The following is a 20704-nucleotide window of genomic DNA, read 5'->3' as shown; positions in this document are numbered from 1 at the left end:
ATTCAGTGGAAAGGATCAGACGGGAGGGAGTTGGAAGCCAGAGCTTCTCAGGCTGGAGTGTGTAGATCACCCGGGAAGCTTGTTAGTATGCAAGTTCTAGCTGGGTGTGGTGGCTCACACCTGTAATCCCAGCACTTTGGGAGGCTGAGATGGGGATCACTTGAGGTCAAGAGTTTGAGGCCAGCCTGGCCAACATGGAAAAACCGCATCTATATTAAAGATGCAAAAATTAGCCAGGCATGGTGATGCATGCCTGTAGTCTCAGCTACTCAGGAGGCTGAGGCTTGAGAATTGCTTGAGCCCAGGAAGCGGAGGTTGTAGTGAGCTGAGATTGTGCCACTGCACTCCAGCCTGGGCGACAGAGCAATGCTCTGTCAAACAAACAAACAAACCAAAAAACCCCCCAGAAAAACAAAAACAAAACCCAAAACAAGTTCGGATTCAGCAGATCTCACCTTCTTCTTTATCAGTTTTTTTTGAGATAGGGTTTTGTTCTGTTGCCCAGGCTAGAGTGCAATGGCAGGATCATAGCTCACTGCAACCTCAACCTCCCAGGCTCAAGCGATCCTCTTGCCTCAGCCTCCTGAGTAGCTTGGACTACAGGAATCCACCACCATGCACAGTTAACTTTTTAAAAATTTTTTGAAGAGATGGAGTCTTGATCTGTTGCCCAGGCTGGTCTTGAACTCCTGGCCTCAAGCAATCCTCCTGTCTTGGCTTCCCAAAGTGCTGGGATTACAGACGCGAGCCACCGTGACTGAGGTTCAGCCTCTTTAACAAGCTGCCAGGGAATGGTGCTGCCACTGGTGCAGAATACACACACACACACATGCACATGCACGCACACGCACACACACATGCACACGCACACACACGTACACACATGCACACGCGCATGCACATGCACACACGGGCACGCACACACACATACACACACACGCACACACAGCTGCAGACCACACGGAGGTTTGAACTGATCAGAGGGCACTATTGAATCATTTTAGACAAGGAGTGGCAAGGTCATATTTGAATTTGACTCACTCTAGGTACAAGGGTTGGCAAACTACCACCTGAGTATTTTTGTAAATAGTGCCATTGGTACACAGCCACACCTACTCATTAACATACCGTTTGTGGCTGCTTTCACGCTACCTGGGCAGAGTTGAGTAACTATGACAGAGGCCAAATGGCTCACAAAGCTGAAAAGATTTACTTTCTGGCCCTTTATAGAAAAAGTTAGCCAAGATCTGGAGCAAGACCATAAGGAATTGGACGCTGCAGTGGTCCAGGCCTGGGCAGGGGCCAGAGGTAGGGACAGAGAGACAAATTAGAGTGGCATGAATTAATGCAAAGACTTGTCAGCAGGGTGCGGTGGCTCATCCCTGTAATCCAAGCACTTTGGGAGGTCAAAGCAGGCAGATCACTTGAGGTCAGGAGTTCAAGACCAGCCTGGGCAATATGGTGAAACCTGTCTCTACCAAAAATAGAAAAAGAAAAATAGCTGGGTGTGGTGGTACATGCCTGTAGTCCCAGCTACTGGGGACGTTGAAGCAGGAGGATCACTTGAACCCAGGAGGCAGAGGTTGCAGGGAGCTGGGATCACACCACTGCACCAGCTTGGGCGAGAGTGCCCAACTCTATCTTAAAAAAAAAATAAAACGAAAAACAGACTTGTCTTCAAATCTTGTGTTCTGCACTTCTCATCTATGTGTCTCTACAAGTTACCTTATCCTCTCTGAATCTCAATTCCCTCAACTGTAAAATGGGATTAATAATGGAGCCTCGCCCATAGCAGTGATTGAGGATTAAGTGAGATTTTTGCAGGCAAAGTGCTTGGCACAGATGAAATGTCCAGTATGAGTCAGTATAGAAGCAATTATTAGAATGGCCTAAAAATGCCGTTCTACTAATCCCAACACTTTGGGAGGCTGAGGTAGGAGGATCACTTGAGTGCAGGAGTTTGAGACCAGCCTGCACCGCACAGTGAAGACCCTCATCTCTACAAATAAATTAATTAATTAAAACTAGAGTGGCATTTTCGTATAATCTGTGTCTCTGACCTCTTCCTCTGCTCGTTTTGCTCAAGCTTGTTCTTTCTCCTCTGTAGGGTCTGTCTCCCTGGCATCCACCCCCAATTATCTCTCTGCTACCCAACTGTTGTTCATCTCCTTCCGTGATGTCCATGGCATTTTGCACCATGAAAAATTTTATTCAGGATACTATGGTCAACTACTTACAAAAATAGTCCCTGTTCTCTAGTCTTCTTGCACCCATGCCCTTTGCAAAGTGACTTTGCATTCTCTTCCATCAAGAAGCGGTACATTATTTGCTTGCCCCTTACATCTGGAAGGGCTCTGTGAGTTTATTTATTTATTATTTGTTTATTTTTTGGAGATGGAGTCTTGCTCTGTCGCCTAGGCTGGAGTGCAGTGGCGCCATCTTGGCTCACTACAACCTCTGCCTTCCAGGTTCAAGTGATTCTCCTGCCTCAGCCTCCCAAGTACCTGGGATTTCAGGCACCTGCCACAACACCTGGCTAATTTTTCTGTATTTTTAGGAGGGACAGGGTTTTGCCATGTTGGCCAGGCTGGTCTTGAACTCCTGACCTCAGGTAATCCATCTTTCTTGACCTCACAAAGTGCTGGGATTATAGATGTGAGCCACTGCGCCCAGCTGTGAGTTTGTTTAATCAGTAGAACGTGGCAGGGGGACATGGTGCTAGTTCCTGGCCTAGACCTCAAGAGTTCAAGACCAAGAGGTCGTGTCTATTTCTTAATGTTCTCTTGGAAGGCCACTGCCACCATGTGAACAGCTCACTTGCTGGGGGATGAGTGATCACATGACTCCTTTAACCCTGTCCCCAGAGCTGCCAGCCAGCCAACTGGGAGATATGGGAATGAGGACGTCTGAGACCAGCTTCCTCACCTCCTCCCTAGCTCCCCAGTCGACCTGACCACTGACTGATGGAAACACTCAAATGAGCCAGCCAAGATCAGCAGGGCCTGACCCAGACCAGCAGAACCACCCAGCTGGCCCATAGACTCTGAGCAGTAATAAACAGATACTGCATGTTTTAAGCCACTCAGTTAGAGGTGGTTTATTGTTCAACAATAACTAATTGATATAGATGGTTAGGAAAATCTGGCGTACAAAGGCTGCCACTGTAGTAAATAGGGGCAGTTCATTTTTCTGTTTGTTTGTTTGCTTGTTTATTTATCTATTTTTGAGATGGGGTCTTGCTCTTGTTGCCCAGGCTGGAGTACAATGGTGCCATCTCAGCTCACCAAAACCTCCGCCTCCTGGGTTCAAGCGATTCTCCTGCCTCAGCCTCCTGAGTAGCAGGGATTACAGGCATGTGCCACCATGTCTGGCTAATTTTGTATTTTTAGTAGAGATGGGTTTTCTCCACGTTGGTCAGGCTGGTCACATCTATAATCCCAACACTTTGGGAGGCTGCCCACCTTGGCCTCCCAGAGTGTTGGGATTATAGACGTGAGCTACAGTGCCTGGTCCTGTTTGCTTGTTTAAAGATGGGGTCTTGTTCTTTTGCTCAGGCTGGAGTGCAGTGGCGCCATCATAGTTCACTACAGACTCAAACTCATGGGCTCAACAGATCTTCTCACCTCAGCTTCCCAAGTAGCTAGGACTACAGGCATGCACTGCCGTGCATTGCTAATTTTTTCAATTTTTTTTTTTTTTTTTTTTCTGTCAAGACAGGATTTTGCTGTGTTATTCAGGCTGGTCTTGAATTCCTGACCTCATACAATCCTCCTACCTCAGCCTCCCAAAGTGCTGGAACTGTGGATGTGGGTGTGAGCCACCCCTCCTGGTACAGGCAGTCCTTAACTCTGTACATCTGATTTTCAAACAGTCAGAATTTTATACAGGCACTTGACTGACACCCCAAACCACCTTCCACGCAATGAATCCGGGCTTCCCTCATTGGCTGAAGCACAGTGGGGCACCTGGTCCACCACTGAACCGTCGAGCTGTGACACTGTTGCCATCTCCGTGTTTAACAGCTGTTTGCATATGTTCCCACATTTGCCTTGTCTTGTAAAAACAAATGGAAACTGGGAAAATGAAAGTACTCATTCGGTTACAAGATGCCACAGGTTTCAAAGGTGAGAGGGCCGAGACAAGGACTCTGCGTGCGCAGCGTGCTGAGGCTGCAGCCTCCGTCCTGTGCTCACTGGCGTTAAGCTGTTGTATTCAATTGTGAAGAACAAGAACAACGACAAGAAAGAGCATAGAGGAAACTGTATCCATTAGGAATACATATGGCCACAGCTTATAAAAACCTAACCTAGGGCGACCTAAACAAATAGCGGCTTTTCTCACGCAGCCAGAAGCCTGGAGGTAGGCAGGCAGCAGGCCAGGATGAATCAGGACCCAGCATCTTTTTGCTCTGTTATTCGGCTATTTTTGCTTTGTATCCTCATGCTTGTCGTGTCCAGATCCCACCTCCCTTAACTTTGTTTAAAGAAGGGAGGAAAGAGAATTAGGGCAGGGGTCCCCAGTCCCTGGGCCATGGGCCAGTACCAGTCCATGGCGTGTTAAAAATGGGGCTGCCCAGCAGGAGGTGAGCAGTAGGCAACTGAGCGCAACCAGTCATCAGTATTTACAGCTGCTTCCCGTCTCTGGCATGACCACCTGAGCTCCACCTCCTGTCAGATCATCAGCTGCATTAGCTTCTCATAGGAGCGGGGCGAACCCTGTTGTGAACTGCACATGCCAGGGATCTAGGTTGCATGCTCCTTATGAGACTCTAATGCCTGATCATCTGTCACTGTGCCCATCACCTCCAGATGACACGATCTAGTTGTAAGAAAACAAGCTCAGGGCTCCCATTGATTCTACATTATGACAAGTTGTATAATTATTTCATTCTGTGTTACAATGTAATAATAAGAGAAAAAAGTGTACAGTAAATGTAATGTACTTGAGTCATCCAAAAACCATCCTTCCCCCACACCCAGCCCATGAAAAAATTGGCTTCCCGAAAACGGGTCCCTGGTGCCAAGAAGGTTGAGGACTGTTGGATTAGGAACTCATTAGACTTCCTCTGACCTCTCATTGGCCAGAATGATGTCACATGACCATTCTTAGCTGGAAGGCAAGCTGGGAAAACTAGCCTGGCACATGGCATACAGCAGCCCTGAACAGTAGATGATGAAAGAATGAGTATAGTGGGTAAATAAGAGTCTGTCAGAGGCTGGGCGTGGTGGCTCACACCTGTAATCCCAGCACTTTGGGAGGCTGAGGCAGGTGGATCTCCTGAGGTCAGGAGTTTGAGACCAGCCTGACCAATCTGGCAAACCCTGTCTCTACTAAAAATACAAAAGTTAGCTGGGCATAGTGGTGGCCACCTGTAGTCCCAGCTACTCAGGAGGCTGAGACAGGAGAATGCCTTGAACCTGGGTGGTGGAGGTTGCAGTGAGCCGAGATCACGCCACTGCACTCTAGCCTGGGTTGCAGAGTGAGATTCCATCTCAAAAAAAAAAAAAAAAAAAAGTCTGCCAGAGAAATATCACAAACACATAGCTGAAGATTCTGTCAAAGAAGTGAGAAGTTTGCAATAGAGAAACAGGGAAAAAAAAAAAAGTGAGAAGTTATTAGATAATTTACCGTTCTGTAATTATGTAATTAATACTTGCCTAAGTTTTAGGATTTAGTAAATGCCCCATAAATGTTATGATTGAAGTCTCAGCTCCACCAATCACTGAGTATATTTTTCTGGGCAAATCAATTAACCTGTCTGGACATCAGTCCCATCATTTGCAAAATCAAGGAGATAATCTCTCCTTTTATAGGTTCCTTCGAAGAATCAAAACGTAAAGTGGAAAAATTGAGAAATGTTATCTAAATGTTAGCTGTGTTCTCTTAGGGGTGCACCAGCATTTTTGGAACCACAGGAAGATGAATCCGTTTCTTAAGAAGGAATCACTCTTAGGTACTCTGCTGGATGTCTCCCTGCCACCAAACTTCCTTCCCTGCAGGACTGTCAATGAGTCTGCGGTTGTGACTTTTCATTATAGGTGCATTCCCAGAAGGGAGACCATCCAGTGAGAGCATCAACCACATGCTTATCTCATACTTACTTCTAGAGCGTGTCGTCTTTCTCGCTAGTCTGATTTTCATTGCTTGAGTTCCTGGGCAGAAAGCTTAGGCTAGTGGTTCTCAATCCTGGCTTCATAATGATGGGTGAGGGGCTTTGAACAAATACTCATGCTTGGGACCCCACCCAAGACCAGGGAGGTCAGAACTTATGAGGATGCAGCTGAGGCATGGGAGCTGTAAACAATTTTAGAGTGCAGCTGGGTTGTGAGCCAGTGACCTAGGTCAGATGGCCCTTCTGGAACCTCCGGTACCCAGTAGAGTACCTGCGATCTCTCCACCAGATATTGTGGAAGTACCAGCTGGTGTGCGTGAGGTTTGTTATATGGCAGTTCCCTTTTTCTTCAACCCCAAGGAGAAGGAAACAGTTAAACAAAATAGAGGCATCAGAGTCATCCTGAAACTTCTAGTTAATGAAACGTCTCAATATTCAGAGGGACGGTGCCCTTGCCTGTTCACCTCGTTCTTTTCTCTTCTTTTTTCTTTCTTTTTTTTTTGAGACGGAGTCTCACTTTGTCGCCAGGCTGGAGTGTAGTAGCACCATCTCGGCTCACTGCAACCTCCGCCTCCCAGTTCAAGTGATTCTCCTGCCGCAGCCTCCCAAGGAGCTGGGACTACCGGAGTGTGCCACCACACCCAGCTAATTTTTGTATTTTTAGTAGAGAGAGGGTTTCACCATGCTGGCCAGGCTGGTCTTGATCTCTTGACCTCATGATCTGCCAGCCTCGGCCTCCAAAAGTGATGGGATTACAGGCATGAGCTACCGCGCCTGACCATTCTTTCTTTTTTTTTTACTTTTTTTTTTTTTTTTTTCAGAGACAGAGTCTTACTCTGTTGCCCAGCCTGGAGTGTAGTGGGGCAGCCTGAACTCCTGGGCTCAAGTGATCCTCCTGCCTCAGGCAGCTGAGTAACGGGGCCTCCAGGTATGTGCCACAATGCCAGGCTTTTTTTTTTTTTTTTTTTTTTAAGATGGCGTCTCACTCTGTTGCCATACTATTCTCAAATTCCTGGCCTCAAGGGACCCTCCACTGAGACCCCCCAAAATGCTAGGATTACAGGTGTGAGTCACCATGCCTGGTCACTGCCCCCCTTCTTTTAATCTTATAGCCTGCAGATAACATATAGTCAGATACAGCCTGTCCTTAAAAAATGCTGGCTCTTTTCATGAATATTCAATGTTTTTTTCCACATTATCTCAATCTCTCTCCCCCACTCATCTTTAGGTGTAGTGACTCTGAGCTGGCACTTAAAAAAATAAAGTCCATCAAGACACCTTCTAATGAAGCCAAAAAAAAAAAAAGACCCCTAGGAGTCCTGCTGCATGGCAGACCCAGGCTAAAAGCTTTTGAGAACCCAATCTCTCAAACGATTTTTATCTTCATGGTTTATTCAATCATTAGTCTCCTGAAAGTAGCAGCTATGCCTCTGATGGGCAACTGTCATCCTTATCAAAACGAAGTCATTAAAACATGTTTCAGCCTTGGAGACAAATAGCTTTGGCATTTGGAGGTGAGAAAATGTCAGGACCTGGCATGGCGAGAAACTGCAGGCTAGAAACCCCGCTCCATATTTTAAGCAGAGGACCTGTGATGATTCTTTTTTCTCTGGTAAACACCTGGTTTTCAAAAGCAGTCTAAGCCGGGCGCGGTGGCTCAAGCCTGTAATCCCAGCACTTTGGGAGGCCGAGGCGGGTGGATCACGAGGTCGAGAGATCGAGACCATCCTGGTCAACATGGTGAAACCCCGTCTCTACTAAAAAAACACAAAAAAGTAGCTGGGCATGGTGGCGCTTGCCTGTAATCCCAACTAGTCAGGAGGCTGAGGCAGGAGAATTGCTTGAACCCAGGAGGCGGAGGTTGCGGTGAGCCGAGATCGCGCCATTGCACTCCAGCCTGGGTAACAAGAGCGAAACTCCGTCTCAGAAAAAAAAAAAAAAAAAAAAAGCAGTCTAATTAGTATGGATCTCCAGTTTGCAAGGCTTGAAAGTGCATTTGGGCTTCCTCTCACTAAACCAGCCTCCTGGGAGCAGCCAGAGTCTAAGCTCTCCCCTTCCACATGCTGAATATGCATGAATAACCGTCTATCTCCCAGTCCCCTGCACTTAGGCAGGGCCAAGTGACTGGTTCACCAATGGGCGGGGAGCAGAAGGGATGTGTGCACGATCCTACAGAGGCAATAAAAACCATGCTTTGAGGAGGCAGGTGGATCACTCGAGGTCAGGAGTTTGAGACCACCCTGGCCAATGTGGTGAAACGCTGCCTCTACTAAAAATACAAAAAATTAGCCAGGCGTGATGACGGGTGCCTTTAATTCTAGTTACTGGGGAGGTTAAGGCAGGAGAATCGGTTGAACCCGGGAGGCGGAGGTTGCAGTGAGCTCCGATCACGCCACTGCACCAAGAGTGAGTCTCAAAAAGGAAAAGAAAAGATAAGGAAAGGAAAAGAAAATAGAAAAGTCAAGACAAGACAAGACCATAAAACGTGATCAGCAGCTTCCCAATTAGATCTTAGGAGTTGGATGCATGTGCTCAAGCATGAGCTTTAAGAAGCGAAATGGCAGAGTTTAACTGGTATATGACCTTCTAGAGACATTAGGCTGATGAAGGAAGAACACCTCATACAACTCCAGTAAGCACACTGCGCGTCCGCCACTGGCCGCCGCCCCCACAAGTGTTGACAGCCCACTGCACATCCGGATAGCCCACCCCAAGGGAAGAATCAGGGGAGAACGGATGTGAAACCCTGGAAGTCTGCCAACATATAAAACCCTCAGTCACAGGTCAAATGGGGCACTTGGGAGATCAAGTATCACTCCCAGGACTAGTGCAGTGATCTTTGACTTGGGACTTCATATATACTTGGCCCTCCCCCAAGTCTACTGTATTTCCTTTCATTCCTGTTCTAAAGCTTTTTTTTTTTTTTTTTTTTTTTGAGACAGAGTTTCGCTCTTGTTATGCAGGCTGGAGTGCAATGGTGCGATCTCGGCTCACCGCAACCTCCGCCTCCTGGGTTCAGGCAATTCTCCTGCCTCAGCCTCCTGAGTAGCTGGGATTACAGGCACACGCCACCATGCCCAGCTAATGTTTTGTATTTTTAGTAGAGACGGGGTTTCACCATGTTGACCAGGATGGTCTCGATCTCTTGACCTCGTGATCCACCTACCTCGGCCTCCCAAAGTGCTGGGATTATAGGCGTGAGCCACCATGCCCGGCTGTTCTAAAGCGTTTTAATAAACTTTCACTCCTGCTCTGAAACTTGCCTTGGTCTCTCCTTCTCCCTTATGCTCCTCAGTTGAATTCTTTCATTTGAGGAGGCAAGAATCGAGGTTGCTGCAGACTCGTATGGATTTTTGCCGAGGTAACACCAGGATGTTGAAGAGAGTGCTTATCATAACCCCAGTTTGGAAGACCCCATCGGGAGCCTGCTGAATAATGATTGAGTGCCAGCTATGTGCCAGGCCCTCTGCTGGCACAGGGATTGCTTGAGCCCAAGAATTCAAGACCAGCCTGGACAACATGGTGAAACCCCGTCTCTACAAGAAATACAAAAATTAGCTGGGCGTTGTGGCACACAGCTCTAGTCGCAGCCACTTGGGAGGCCGAGGTGGGAGAATCACCCGAACCTAGGCAGCTGAGGCTGCAGTGAGCCCTGATCATGCCACAGCACTCCAGTCTGAGTGACAGAGTGGTGAGACCCTGTCTCAAAAAACAAACAAACGAACACTAAAACTAACAGAGGTAAATGCTTTGAAGAAAAAAAACCCAGTTTTTATGACACTGGTTTTAAGTCACAGGGACCTAGTGCAGCCTGGGAGAATTAGGGAAGGCTTCCCTGAAATCTCGAAGTCCAGCACCCTCGTCTGTGGAGGTCTGTTTCAGGGTGTCACCTTCAGGAGCACTTACTGAGTGAAGCTCTGTGACAATTGCTGGACAAATGGAGTTCTCCTTTGATCACTGCAATAGTCCTAGGAGGTGATGCTATTATATAATAGGAGCTCCGATTTACAGATGTGGAAACTGAGGCTCAGAGGGATGAGATCATATGCCCCTAGGGCATTTAGTAAGGAAGTACAAACAGAGATTTGAACCCTCATCTGCTGTCTCCAAAATTAACGCTCACTGCATTTCCTTGGCCTTTGCAAAGCCAGCCAAGGAAATTAGTCATACAGGAAGTAGGCCCTCACAAGTCCCACAGCAGGAGATCAAAATGAAACAAGCAAGCAGATGTTTACAAGTTGCCTGAAAAAGCCACCCACGGCAGGAGCAGGAGCGGGAGATCATTCTCCCTCTGCCCCAATCCCTCCTTCAAAGCTCCTAAAAAGCTTCCTTTTTCATTTTTACAGAGTCCCCTCTCCTCCCCCTCTCCCCTCAAAGGACTGACTTCATCCTTTCAGCAGATGGGAAGGTGTGGGCTGCCTGCCCTGCAGTAGCACAACCACCAATGATGGCTTCCCTCCAATCTTAACCCAGATGAAAATGACAGAGACACAGCAGCCCTTTCTTCTCTTGGCTTTTCCCGAAGCTTCCCTTTCTTGCCAGAATAGTAGCAGGAAGTCTTGGGGTAGCTGCGTTGAAATGTTGGTTGGTACAAGCTTGTGGTTTGGTTTTTATAGAAGGACTAAACAGATCCTCTGCACAGACACAACACACATTCAGAGGCATGCTTCCCATGTAGACACGCATGTGCACACATGCATGCATAGACATACATGCTTGTGAGCTCACACACACACCCACTCATGGCTAACACTCGTATAGCACTTACCGTGCTCCAGACAGTATCCTAGGTCAGGGCAAACTATGGACCATGGACCAAATCCTGCCTGCAGCCTCTTTGTGTAAATAAAGTTTTATTGGAACACAGCTCCACTCACTCATTAACATACAGCATTATCTGTGGCTGCTTTTGCACTACGACAGCAGATTGGATAGCTGTGACAATGACTGTAAGCCTCGAAAAACCTGAAATATTTACTATCTAGCCCTTTACAGAAAAAGCTTACCAATCTCTGTTCTAAGGGCATAAAATTTTATGAGGTACCAGTTATCCGTTGCTGCATAACCAACCACTCTATAAAATTTAGTGGCTTCAAAGCCACTACCGCCATCATTCTCTCACAATTCTGCGTGTTGGCTCAGCTCAGCTGGGCAGTGATATTGGCTGGGACTGTAGTCATCTGAGGTTCAACTGGGATGCGCCATCCGTCCAGGGGTCCTTCATCCCATGGTGGGCTGTTGGTGGCTGTCATGAGCTGCAAGCTCACCTGGGGCTGATGACCGCACGCCTCGGTTTCCCCCAAGTGGCTATACCACTTGGCTGTAGCTTCTCATGGCATGGCCACTAGGTTCCAAGAAAAAGATTCCACTCTTGCAGATGAGGAACTGTAAATCTCTTAAGGCTCAGATTCTATTAGAACAAATTACAGGTTCAGCCAGATTCCAGGGGAAGGAATACTGACTCCGCCTCTCCATGGCAGCAGTGGCACGAATTTGCGGCCATCTTTTATCCACTATGGCGAGTACTACTACTAAGTTCATTCTAGGAGATGGGGAAACTGAGCCACCAGAGATCAAAATACCTTGCCCACCAACACCCAGCTGCTAACATGCAGATACACTCATACACACTCACACATATAGGCACAAGCATACATATTCACACATTATGTACAAATCCAGCACATGCACTTCCACGATGTCCATACACACGTGAACTTAGATGGTCACGTGTGCACCGAATTCTCATGCAAGTTCACATATGTATATACATTCATATAGACACATAAACATTCACATTACCACCCTCCATTGCATATACACACATACTTCCGGCATGCATACCCTCACATACAACCCCTCCACGCTCATGTGGAACTCCCCACTGGTTTCCTGCCGTGGTACTAAGTCTCCCTCCACTGCCAAGGTCCCTAGGAGTGGAACCCTGGGTCTCCAGTCCCCCCTGGAATAGCCATGGGACTTGAGACTCAGGTGCCTCAGCATTCACTTCCTTGTTGATGTTAGATGCAGAGGACATCACTGAGGCACAGAAAAGTGAAGTCTGTTGCCCAGAGTCACACAGCAGAGCAGCCATCCAGCTGGCAGTGCAGGCTGACCTCCCAGCATTCAGAGGCTCAGTGGTGCCCAGTGAATGAATGTGTTGGAAGCACCTCTTTGGTTCTAATTTTTATCAGAGTCTGTAGTGCCAAGCAAAGGGGGAAAAGCCCCTCATAAAACCATCCGATCTTGTGAGAACTCGTTCACTATCACAAGAACAGCCTGGGAGAATCCACTCCCGTGGTTCAGTGACCTCCCACTGGGTCCCTCCCATGACACATGGGGATTATGGGAACTTCGAGATGAAATTTGGGTGGGGACACAGCCAAACCATATCATTATCACTGCATTCCAGCTTGGGTGACAGAGAAGACCCTGTCTCAAAAAAATAAAAGATAAATAAAATGATAACAATAATAATAAAAAAAATACTGATGCTGGTATCCCACTCCAGAGACTAAGACTCAATTGGCGTGGGCTGGGACCTGCAGATCAGGATTTAAAACCTTGCAGATGATTCTCATGTGCAGCTAGGCCTGAGAACCAGGTCCACTGAGGCCCTATGCAGGAAGGTGACTCTTCTGGGGGCTGTAGGTGGACGTTGAAGGTGGTCTGGCTGAAAGTTCAAAACAAGTGGGTCTAGATTGATGGCACAGTGCTGTTGTTACGTTTACTTCAATTGCATTTATTTTCTTGTATTTTGAGTTGGCATGTAATAATTTTACATATTCATGGAGTACAGAGTGTTATTTTGATACAGGTATACAATGCATAATGATCAAATCAGGGTCATTAACATATCCATCACCTCAAACATACATCAGTTCTTTGTGTTGGGAACGTTCAAAATCCTCTCTTCTAACTTTTTTTTTTCTTTTTTTAGCTCTTCTAACTTTTTGAACATGTACAATTAATTCTATTCATAGCTATGTGTCTCCCAGAAAAACAAAAAAACAAAAAACAACAAAAAAATTCTATTTGAAGGCTCCAGGCAGGACTCACAGTCTTTTTTTAGGGGGTGGGGTGGGGTGGGGATGGAGTCTTGCTGTGTTGCCCAGGCTGGAGTGCAGTGGTATCATCTCAGCTCACTGCAATCTCTGCCTCCCAGGTTCAAGCGATTCTCCTGCCTCAGGCTCCCGAGTAACTGGGACTTCAGGCACGTGCCACCGCTCCCAGCTATTTTTTTTTTTTTTTTTTTTTTTAGTAGAGATGGGGTTTCACCATGTTGGCCAGGTTGGTCTTGATCTCCTGACCTCGTGATCTGCCTCGCCGGCCTCCCAAAGTGCTGGAATTACAGGCGTGAGCCACCATGTCCAGCCGACACAATCTTTATCTGTCCTTAAACACTGTCTCCTATTGCCTTCCACCAGCGACTCCACATTTATAGTTACTGACCTGGCACCTGGAGACATTGGTTTCTGCTCCCAAGGGAACCTAACTTTGGCCAAGGTGACAGAGAGGTCTCAGTTTTCCCAGCATGCTCCAGGTATTAGCACCGGAAGTCCCATGTCCTTGGAGCCCCTTCAGTCTTGGGCAAAATGGACAGTTGGTCACTAGTTTGGCCCTTTTTGTAAGAAAGTAAAGACAGGCCCACAGATAACTCTAAAACACCTATCTGCAATCTTGGCTGCACATTGGAATCCCCTGAGTGGTGTTAATGAATACTCTTACTGGGCACCTAGTATTATACGGTTGTCACGCCCCTGAGAGATTCTGATGTAATTGATTAGGGTGCAGCTGGGGCCTGGCGAGTTTTCCAAGCTCCCTAGGTGATTCCAGTGTGAGGCCCGGGCAAGGAGCCCTCAGCCAGGTAAGAGGAGAAAACTGGCCAAAGGAGGAACCGCTCAGGGAAGGAACAGATGAGAGAAGGTGCCCATCAAGGTGACATCAGACTGAATTCGGACTGTGGGAAATCAGGAGAAAAAACATGGCAGACAGAAGACGCAATATGGTTTGACTTCAGAACCTTGCGGAAGTCCCCTCACCACACTGAGCTTCAGTTTTCTTATCTGTAAAATGGGAATGGTAATAGAACCTCCTTCTCGGGTCGTTGTGTGGGTTAAAATAAAAGCCTACAAGGTCTCTGGCATAGAACATAATTAACTCTCATTATTAATAATAAAGGTGCCATTTACTGAGGACTCATTGTGCGCTTGGCAAGGTGCTGTATACTTTACAGTCTATGGCTTGCTTGGGCTTGGGAGGTGGTTAATGTTACTTCCTCTTTAGAGTCAGAGCACGTTACAGATAAAGGAACTGTAAAAGAGGCTCTTGGTTCCATTAGATTATTTTTAGAGAAAGCCAGGCCAATGAACGAGTGACCCAGATAGGTCAGAAAGTGACTCTGGGCATCTAGGAGGGTGTGAATCAGCCCTGGATTGGTTTTGCAAAAATGAAAATAGCTTTCTTGTTTGTTTGTTTATCATAGAAGTGATATATGCTCACTGTAAAAAGTTCAAGTATTCAGAAATGTCCGGGAAAGAAGTAAAGCTCTTTGGACACCCCTAGGAACTCAGTCCAAAGCTTCCTCATTTAGCAACCAGGAGTGGGAGAGAGGGGCTGCCTATCCACCCTGGCCTAACCCTTCAGGACAAAAACATCAATTCTCATGACCTCATCTCCCTGCCTTGAGACAGTGGGTGCTGGGGACAATGGCAGGATGTAGACTTCCAATTTAGCAATCTGACATCAGCCCTAGCCTAGAGCTGGGTAATGCCCATGATCAAGGCCCCTGGAAGGGATCAGTTCAGCTTATCAAAGCCATCTTGGGGTGACTAATAATAATGATGTCGACTGAACATTCCCTACCACCAGACAGCACTCAAAAAATGAAGTTAACTCATTGAATTCTGTGACCCTCCTGGGAGTTAGGTACCCTAATGCTCTTACAGAAGAGAAAGCAGGCTCAGAGAGGTAAAGTAACTTCCCCAAGGTCACACAGCCAGGAAATAGCAGAGCCAGGACTGATGTCCCAGTGATCTGGTGGCAGAGCCACGTTCTCTTCTTTATAAGGCTCATGTGATACTGGGAACAGCCATATGAGGCTGGAATATTTAGAATCCCCAGTATATAGCTGAGGAATTGAGGTTCTGAAAGGTTGAGTGACTTGCCCAAGGTCATATCGTCAATGAGCAGGAGCTCCAGGAAAGGAGTTCAGGGTCACAAGACCTCAGAGCTGGTTCTTCATGCTGGATTTCCCCAACTCCAGCCCTTAGGGAGCATCTTTGCGACCTTACCATAACTCCTGCAAGACAATTTGTTTACTCCTTCTTCTTTTTTTATTTTAATTTTTATTTTTTGAGACAGTCTCACTCTGTCACCCAGGGTGGAGTGCAGTGGTGTGATCTTGGCTCACTGCAACCTCCGCCTCCCAGGTTCAAGCAATTGCCTGGCTTAGCCTCCCAAGTAGCTAGGATTACAGGTGTCCACCACCATGCCCGACTAAGTTTTGTGTTTATAGTAGAGACGGGGTTTCATCATGTTGGCCAGGCTGGTCTCAAACTCCTGACCTCAGGTGCAATGGCGTGATCTCGGCTCACTGCAACCTCTGCCTCCCATTCTCCTGCCTCAGCCTCCCCAGTAGCTGGGATTACAGGTGTGCGTCACCATGCCTGGCTCATTTTCTAATTTTTAGTAGAGATGGGGTTTCACCATACTGGCCAGGCTGGTCTCGAACTCCTGACCTCAGGTGATCCACCCACCTTGGCTTCCCAAAATGCTGGGATTACAGGCGTGAGTCACCGCTCCTGGCCGAGAAATACATTTCTGTGTTTATAAGCTACCCAGTTTAGGGTATCTTGTGATAGCAGGTCACATGGACTAAGATAGTTGCTTGTGTTTTTGTTTGTTTTTAGCCTTATTCCAAACAATATCTGTGAAATTATTGGTTTGATGTGCTAGTTATACATACTTTTCTAATACATTAAATACTAACCTAAAACATGTATGTCACATGTTCCATAAATGGTACATGTGCTCAGCTATAAAAAACACTAGTTTCTTGGATCAGACATAAATTCCACCCTTGAGGTTTTGGGTGAGTTGGGGAGATGGACAGTCTTATGGGCTTAATTAGCAATTTGTATATTGAAGTTCTGAGCCTCAGAACCTAGAATGTAATCATATTTGGAAGTAAGGCCTTTAAAGAGGTGATTAAGTTAAAATGTGACTCCATCATAGCTTGCTGCAGCCTCAAACTCCTGGGCTCAAGCAATCCTCCTACCTCAGCCTCCAAAGTAGCTGGGACTACAGGCGCATACCACCACACCCAGCTAATTAAAAAAAGATTTTTTTTTTAGATAGTGTCTCACTATGTTGTCCAGGATGGCCTTGAACACCTAGCCTCAAATGATCCCCTTCTTTGGACTCCCAAAGTGCTGGGATTACAGGTGTGAGCCACAGTGCCCAGCCTCCAACTTCTTATTTATTTATTTTGAGATGGAGTCTTGCTCTGTTACCCAGGCTGGAGTGCAGTGGTGCAATCTCAGTTCACTGCAACCTCCACCTCCTGGGTTCAAGCATTCTCCTGCCTCAGCTTCTTGAGTAGCTGGGTTGCAGGCGCCCACCATCATGACCGGCTAATTTTTGTATTTTTAGTGGAGACTGTTTTTCACCAAGTTGGCCAAGCTGGTCTCGAACTCCTGACCTCAAATCATCCACCTGCCTCGGCCTCCCAAATTTTGGGGATTATAGGTGTGAGCCACCATGCCCAGCCTCCAACTTCTTTTTGATGTGTGAAACAAACTTTTATCTTATTTAACACTGTTATTTTGTTATAATCAGAGGGGCCTAAATCTGACTGATTTCAGCTGCTTACAACTGGGAAAATGTCACATTCAAATCCAATTTTCTGTCTTCACTTGAAAAATAACATCAGTCACACTGTGCCCATATTCCCATTTGGCAACGGCGAGGCTGGGGCTCCAGGAGGGGATTCCTGCCCTGTCTCCAGTTCCCACAGTCCTCCTGAAGCACAGTCCATATGTGATATCCACCCAACTTGCTGGTTTATCTTGTCTGCCTGCCCCTGTAGGCATTTGAGTTGGTGACCCCCTACCCATCTTCTCTGAGCCTCAGTTTCCTCACTGACAAAATAGGGCTCATTTAGAGTCTCCTTGTTAGACTTTTCTTTTCTTTTTGAGATGGAGTTTCGTTCTTGCCCAGGCTGGAGTGCAGTGGCGTGATCTCGGCTCACCGCAACCTCCATCTCCCGGGTTCTAGCAATTCTCCTGCCTCAGCCTCCTGAGAAGCTGGGATTACAGGCACGCGCCACCACGCCCGGCTAATTTTGTATTTTTAGTAGAGGTAGGGTTTCTCCATTTTGGTCAGGCTGGTCTCAGATTCCTGACCTCAGGTGATCCACCCGCTTTGGCCTCCCAAAGTGCTGGGATTACAGGCAGGAGCCACTGTGCCCAGGCTTTTTTCTTTTTTTGAGACAGAGTGTAACTCTGTCACCCAGGCTGTAGTGCAATGGCACAATCTTGGCTCACTGAAACCTCCACCTCCCAGGCTCAAGTGGTTCTCCTGCCTCAGCCTCCAGAGTAGCTGGGATTACAGGCGTGAACCACCACAACTGACTAATTTTTCTATTTTTAGTAGAAACAGAGTTTTACCATGTTGGTCAGGCTGGTCTCAAACTTGTGACCTCAAGTGATCTGCCTGCCTGGGCCTCCCAGAGAGCTGGGATTAGAGGCATGAACTACTGCGCTCGACCCCCTTGCTAGGCATTTTGGGAAGATGAGTTGCTGGATGTAAAGTGATATTTACAAGTCTCAGCAGTGAGGGCTACTGCTATCATTGTTGCTATTATTATCATTATCACCATCATTACCAGTATGGAAAGGAATTTGCCTTTTCTCGTGGTTGACCCAAAACCAGAAGGAGACAAAGCAGGGGAACAGCTCAGATGCTAGCAAGAGTTTCTAGAGTGTGTGTATTCATGCCTGTTGGTGACTTTTCTTTTCCGCCCAGGGACAGAGTTTCCGATGTTCATTTGTTTAATCCCTCTTGGAAAGTGTTAGCAGCTTGTTGCATCTGTAAAGGATGGAAGTACCTTTGATCACTTCAATCGACTCACAGCTTCTCCCTTCCCAAAGGCGAGAAGCACCCTTGGCTTCCTCTTGCAAGGGCTCTGGGTACGTCAAGCCTGAGATTGCTGTCACCGTTAGTCTCCCACTGTGCTGGGGCTGAGGGAGGGGTCTGCTGGGCCCACTGTAGAGTTTGGGAGGTTTCCAGGTTAACCCACAGTATATGGGAATGTGAGTTTCTTTTCCTTTGCGCTTTCATTTCCCCAAGGCAACAATCAAAGAAGAGCAAACTGTGGGATAATTCAAGGCTGGGAAAGAGACAGACACAGATGATGGCAGAGGTCCCTCCTCTGCAGCCTGTGGATTCATGCCACACTCACCTCCTCACTGAAGGCAGCCTCTCATAAACACCAGCAGCTCAGGCCCAGGGGTTTTTATCTGTCTGTGACAGGACGTTCCACCCATATGCAGGACAAGGCAAACACTGCTGGAGTGTTTGAGCCCCAGGGAGCAGCGCTTAACCAACCACGGATGGGACTGGGGGATAAACACCCGGCTTCTTTGCCTTTCCCATGGGACAGCTCTGGGATGCATGCTTTGCCCTGGCCCCAGCAGAATTGAACCTCAGTTGCCCCCAACTGTAGGAACATGCCTGGGGACACACCCTTTCTTGGCTGCCTTCCCGTCCCTGTCTCTCACCGTCCCCTCCCTCCTGGTGTTTCCTGGAATCACTACGCAAATCCCACCCCAACCCCTGTTTCAGGGTCTGTTTCTTGGGGAGCCTAAACGAACTCAGTCTGCACAGCCTGGTTTTGGAGGTCACTGGAAAGGCTGCATCTCCTCCCTCTTTCTACCCTGAAGATGGAAAGTTCCCTTTCCTCATCCAGATGTGAACTCTGACTGCTGTGAAGGGACACCTTGGGTGGGAGGCAGGAGAGGGACCCAAGGGTTGACAAGAGTAAGGGATGGTAGAAGAAAGGGCCTGTGTGCTCCAGTGTACCCCGAGAATTGAGGAGGTCCTTGCTGTACCCAGAAACTTTTCATTAGTTAACTATGGATGGAATGATCTTTGGATGCCATTCAAGCCCACTGGCCCAGTAGTTCCTGTTTATACCACCCACCCACCCAGTGCACAGCAGGGACCCGAGGTAGCAGTCATAAGGTATGGTGGTCAGGAGCTCAAGCTCTGGGTTTAAATAAACCTGGGCTCAGCCCCTGGCTTTCCTGTTCATAAGCCATGTGATCCTTAGCAAGACACTTAACCCCTCTGAGCCTCAGTTGATATTCCGGCAACACCGCAGTGAGCCTTCCTGCACATGTGCCCTTGGGCAACGGGCAGGAGCCTCTCTAGGACATATCCCTGGTGACCAGACGTGCTGAGTCATAGGGTCTGGGTGACTCTGCATCTATTCATAAGGACTGGGGCACTCTGCAGTGATTGACAACAGACTCTCCCATCAGCAAGCATGTGTGCTTCCTGAATGCTCCGATACATCCCTTACAAACACAAAGGGAATTATAATGAACTTGCTTTTTTTTTTTTTCCCCTGCCATTTATACATATTGGATATCTTTCCATATCTAGCTGTCTCAATATGCCTCGTTTTTTAAACCATTTTATTGAATCATAATTATAGAAAATTGCATAGCATGGCAAACTTTTACAGTGTGAAAAATACTTGAGTACTCACTATTTAAATCCAAAACCAGAATATAACTTGTATTCCAGAGGCCCCCTGCCCATCCCTCCTGTCCCTCAACCGAGATGGATGTATAAATATGTACTCTTTGTGCGTGCGTCTAGCTTCATTGCTTAAGCACTGTTTTAGGAGACTTACGGATATTGTTGCAAGTAGTGACATTTTGGCAATGCCCGGAGACATTTTTGGTTGTCCCGACTTGCAGAGGGGAGTGCCACTGGCATCTTATGGGCGGAGGCTTTGAAACATCCTATGATGCTCAGGACAGCCCCCACAAGAAAGAATCATCTGGCCCCAGGTGTCAGCAGTGCCTAGCTTGGGAAATCCTGTTGTACATGGCTCGAGGGACTTGGGGATTTGTTCTGAGTGCTGGAGAAACCGCAGGCTGTGTTCAGCTTTTAGATACTGCAAACTATTTTCCCAGGTGGTTTTGTCCTCTTTCTTTGTGAATGCCCCTGCACTCTTTCCCATCATGTGGGTGTATCATTTTACCAGTTCCCATCGATTAATTTTATATTGTTTCCAATCTTTTGGCCATTACACCATGGCCGGAATGAGAATCCTTGTAACCGTCTACACCAGGCTTGTCCAACCCACAGCCGGTGGGCTGCATGCGGCCCGGGACGGCTTTGAATGTGGCCGAACACAAACTAGTAAACTTTCTTAAAAATATCGTAAGTTTAAAAAATTTTTTTTAGCTCATCAGCTATCATTAGTATTTGTATATTTTATGTGTGACCCAAGACAATTTTTCTTATTCCAGTGACACAGGGAAGCCAAAAGACTGGACACCCATGGTCTACGGTATT

Source organism: Saimiri boliviensis, chromosome 12, assembly GCF_048565385.1.
Source record: "Saimiri boliviensis isolate mSaiBol1 chromosome 12, mSaiBol1.pri, whole genome shotgun sequence".
NCBI lineage: Eukaryota > Metazoa > Chordata > Mammalia > Primates > Cebidae > Saimiri > Saimiri boliviensis.
The sequence above is the reverse complement of the archived record's forward strand: the minus strand, read 5'-3'. Positions refer to the sequence as shown.